Below are 5,335 nucleotides of genomic sequence, written 5' to 3' on the forward strand. Positions count from 1 at the left end.
TCTGTTGTCAAATATGAGTTGACTGCATATGTATAGGTTTAGTTTTGGACTCCTGATTTTTTAAAAGATAATCTCTGCACCCAAGGTGGAGCTTGAATTAATGACCTGGAGATCAAGAGTCACATGCTCTACTGACTGAGCCAGCCAGGTGCCCCTGGGCTCCTGATTTTGTTGTATTGTTTTGTTATGCATCTGTTTTTATGCCAGTAAAATGCTTTTTTGATTACTATTGCTTTGTTATATAGTATGAAATCAGGAAATGTGATGCTTCCAGCTTTATTCCTTTTTCTCAGGCTTGTTTTGGCTATTCAGAGTCTTCTGTGGTTCCATATGAATTTTAGGATTGTTTGTTCTACTTCTGTGATAAATGCAGCTGGAATTTTGATAGCGATTGCATTGAATCTGTAGATGGCTTTGGGTAGTGTGGACATTTTAATAATATTAATTCTCCCAATCTGTGAACATAGAATATCCATTTATTTATATCTTTTTCAATTTCTTTCTTTGATGTCTTATAGCTTTCAGGTCTTTGTACTTTGTGCTGAGCTGTCAGCACAGAGCCTGATGTGGGGCTCAGACTCACAGACTGCAAGATCATGACCTGAGCTGAAGTCAGACGCTTAACTGACTGAGCTACCCAAGTGCCCCTGCAGTTATTTTTTTAAAATACTTTGTCCTTTAACCTTTATACTAGAGTTAAATGGTTAATACATAACCATATTACCGTATTATTCAGAATTTGACTATATACTTACCTTTACCGGTATGTTGTACATTTTCATATATTTCAATGTTATTAATAGTGTCCTTTCATTTCAACCTGAAGAACTCCTTTCAGCATTTCTTGTAAGGCAGTTCTAGTGGTGATGAACTCTCTCAGCTTTTGCTTGTCTGGGGACATCTTTTTCTCTCCTTTGTAAGGACAACTTTGATGGGTAAAGTATTACTGGTTGGCAGTTTTTTCTTTCAGCATGTTGAGTATGTCATCCCACTTTCTCCTTGCCTTTACAATTTCTTCTGAGAAATCCACTGGTGGCCTTGTAGGAGTCCCCTTGCATGTGAGGAATTTTCTTTCTTGCTGCTTTTAAAATTTTCTCTTTCTTTTTCTTTTTTTTTTTTTTTATGTTTATTTTTGGGAGAGAGAGAAAGAGAGACAGAGTGTGAGTGGGGTAGGGTAGAGAGAGAGGGAGACACAGAATCTGAAGCAGGCTCCAGGCACTGAGCTGTCTGCACAGAGTCCACTGTGGGGCTCGAACCCATAAACTGTGAGGTCATGACCTGAGCTGAAATCAGACACTTAACTAACTAAGCCACCCAGGTGCCCCAAAATTTTCTTTGTTTTTCAAATTAGACTGTTTTGTTATAATATGTCTTGAATAAAATCTTTCTGAGTTGAAATATTTTGGGGACGTATGATCTTCATGAACTTGTATGTCTAAATCTCTCCCTAGGTTTGGTAAGTTCTCAGTCATTATTTATTTGAATAAACTTTCTGCCCCACTGTCTCTCTTTTCTTCTCCTGGGACTCCAGCAATGCACCAAATGTTTTCTTTAACGCTGTTCCATAGTTCACCTGGACTTTCTTCCTGTTTTTCATTCTTTTTTTTCTTTGTTCTTCTCTGTATAATTTCAAATGACCTGTCTTCTACTTCACAGATTCTTTTTTTTGATCCAGTATGCTGGTGATGCTCCTTATTGTGTTTTCATTTCATTCATTGTATTCTTTTTAAACATATATTTTTAATGTTTATTTGTTTTTGAGAGAGAAAGAGAGAGAGACAGAGAGAGACAGAGTGTGAGCGGGGGAGGGGCAGAGAGAGAGGGAGACACAGAATCTGAAGCAGGCTCCAGGCTCTGAGCTGTCAGCACGGAGCCCGACGTGGGTCTTAAACTCATGGACTGCAAGATCATGACCTGAGCTGAAGTCGGACATTTAACTGGCTGAGCCACCCAGGTGCCTCATCATTCATTGTATTCTCTACCTCTAGAGTTTCTGTTTGTTCTTTTTCTGTGATTTCTGTCTCTGTTAAATTTCTAATTTTGTTCATGTATTGTTTTCCTGATTTTGTTGAATTATCTTTCTGTGTTTTCTTATAGTTCACTGAGCTTCCTTAAAACAAATATTTTGAATTCTTTATTGGGCAAATCCCAGTTCTCCATTTCTTTGGGGTCATTTACTGGAAAATTATTGTACTTCCTTGGCTAGTATCATGTTTCCTTGATTTAAAAATTTTTTTATGTTTATTTTTTTATTTTTGAGAGAGAGAGAGACAGAGTGTGAGCGGGGGAGAAGCAGAGAGGGAGAGAGAGAGAGAGAGAGAGCGAGAGAGAGAGACAGAATCCGAAGCAAGCTCCAGGCTCTGAGCTGTCAGCACAGACCCTGACGTGGGTCTTGAACCCATGAACTGGGAGATCATGACCCGAGCTGAAGTCGGACGCTCAACCGACTGAGCCACCCAGGCACCCCTTATGTTGCCTTGATTTAAAAAATTTTTAAAAAATTTTTTATTTTTGAAAGAGAGACAGAGAGAGCAAGTAGGGGAGTTGCAGAGAGCCAGGGAGAGAGAATCGCAAGGAGGCTCTGCACTTTCAACATGGAGCCGACATGGGGCTTGAACTCACAAACTGTGAGAGCATGACCTGAGTTGAAACCAAGAGTTGGATGCTTAGTGGACTGAGCCACCCAGGTGCCCCTGTTTCCTTGATTTTTTAATGTTTCCTGAAGTTTTGCATTGCTGCCTTCACATTTGAAGAAGCAGTCACCTTCAGTCTTTACTGACTGGTTTTGGGAGAGAAGTACCTTTTGTCAGCACTGTTAAGGATTTCTGAGGCTTTCTCAGATCTTTTCTATGGATATCCCTTATACACATTTTTTGTTCCCTCTTGGGCCTGGGTGGGATTCTTAAGATTGTGTGCGAAGCCAGGCTAGGTGCTGACAGCCTTCCGTGTGCTTTCCCTGGGGTGGTGCTGAATGCTTAAATTTGTTTGCTTTCACCTAATCCTGCAGAGCTGGCCAGCTTTCTGTGTGTGCTCACCAGCTCTCTGCAAAGGCTCACTCACTGCCCTTCAGGGCACACACAGAGAGCTGGCCAGGGGGTGTGGAGCTTTGCAGGTCCCTGTGGGGCCAGTTGGGGGGCCTCAGGTGAGGCATGCCCAAGAGCTCACAGGTGGGTTTTTTGATGGAGTACATGACACAATTAATAAAATCTCTGTCCCTTTGATGCTCTTCAAGAGCATCTTGTCAGCTGGCCTACCAGCTACTCTGATCCCCAGTCATTAGTACTCTTCAGTATTTTGGATGGGTGAGAAAGAAGTGGGACCCTTTAGCAGCATCATGCACAGCTGGGGACTCTGGGCACTTACACACTCACTTTCCCCTGTGGGAGAAATCATGAGCTGAATAGGTCACTCATGACACTGAAATGTGCTGCCTTGAGGGAGGAGTGGTAAAGAGAAACTGTTTCCTCTTACCCTCATCAGTGTGTCCAACATAGATATTTTCTTGCTTCAACCGTCTGCTGGAACTTCTCCATTTGATTCCTGGACTTCCAGAAAGTCACTCTTGTCCATGAGTGATTGTCAGAACTCCACTTCTTTAGAGGGGAGTTGTTAGAAAACTCTTATTTTACCATTTTGATTACTTCACTCTGTGTGTTGTGGTTAGAAACATTGGGAAGCATTAGTCAACCTATATAGGTGCTTAACATATCAGAGAAAGAAAGAGCAGAACCAAGAACTCAGCAAGCATAAATTGTGGAAATTTAGTGTTATGTTGTTGCCAGTTGCCTTCCATAATTTAATAGGCCTTGAGGGCCTCATGGTTATTTTAAAGAAAACTTACTTCAGAGTTCCAGAAACTCCCTCAAACTTGCATAAGCTAAAAAGAGACACAAGACTACAAGTGTTTCATAGAACAAAAGGTTTAGAGAGAGCCCCAAGAGGTACCAGACTGGATTCTGGAAAGCCACCAGAAACCATGCTGTCTCTTCCTCTGTACCTCTCTTTGTGAGGCCCCATAGCCTTTTAGTTCTGTTCTCTTTGAGAGCATGCTTTGTTCTTTTCTTTCCTTTGCTTTTCTGTCTGCTCAGCCTCCCATCCATCCTCTTTAGTATCCATACAGCCTGATTAGAATGGCTATATTCAATTCCAAATTTCCATAAAAGAATCTGATCAGCCCAGCTTGGCCAGGTCTCTGTCCTTGGACCACTTAAATGTGTCTGGGAGAATGAAATCAACAAGAACTAACCTACGGAAATTATGCCAAGAGGAAAGAGCAGTTCTCAGAGGAGAATTCCCAAAGAAGTCTCTTATAATCATATATCATTGATGTTCATTACAAGAATTTATCATCAAGAGAAAGATCATTACAAAATAATTAATAACTGACTTTTTTTTTATTTTAGAGAGAGAGAATGAGTGTGTGAGCAGGAGAGAGGGGCAGAAGAAGAGAGAGAGAATCTTATGCCCCCTCCACACTGAATGTGGAACCTGACATGGGGCTCTATCCCGTGACCCTGGGATTATGACCTAAGCCGAAATCAAGAGTCAGATGCTCAAGTGACTAAGCCACCTAGGTGTTCCAATAATTGCCTTATTCTAAAAAGGGATATGAGGCAGCTAAATCTTAAAGTATGCAAAGATGCAGACTTTAATATAATAAGCCTGGAAAATACATAAATTTAGTATTACTATGTTTTACTCCGAAATCATTAAAAATTTCAAGTGTGGCTTAGTTTAAGTTATTGTTGTAAGTGGAAAGTTTTACTCCCAGTGATTACAGATAAGTGTGGAGATTTTAAAAAGTGAGTATTTGGCTGGTTTGTTTCTTTTTACTTAAACACAGTCTGTATTTTAGCCAAAATTATATTAGTAAGAAAATGTGATAAAAGGGTGCTGGGATGGTTTAGTTGGTTAAGTGTCCAACTCTTGATTTTGGCTCAGGTCATGATCTCACGGTTGTGGGATCCAGCCCTGTGTTGGGCTCCCTGCTGGGCATGGAGCCTGCTTAAGATTCTCTCTCTCTCTCTCTCTCTCTCTCTCTCTCTCTCTGCTCCTCCCCAAGTCAAGTGAGCTGTCTCTCTCTCTCTCTCTCAAAAAAAAAAAAAAAAAAAGATAAAAATAAGAACTAGTAAATCATTTTGAATTTAACAGAGAGAGCTGGTTTTAGATATTTAAAATATCTTGGTCAATTATAATGTTCTGGTTAATGAATTGTTGAAATTTCATAAGGAAATGAAACCCAGTTGTCTGGCTTTACCAGGTGTTTCTATATTACTGTAGACTGTGGCTAATCGTACCCCATAGCATGAGTATTAAATGGTTTAGGCTACATATC

Source organism: Panthera pardus, unplaced genomic scaffold (genome assembly GCF_024362965.1).
Source record: "Panthera pardus isolate Hobbes unplaced genomic scaffold, ASM2436296v1 HiC_scaffold_16, whole genome shotgun sequence".
In the NCBI taxonomy this organism is placed as follows: domain Eukaryota; kingdom Metazoa; phylum Chordata; class Mammalia; order Carnivora; family Felidae; genus Panthera; species Panthera pardus.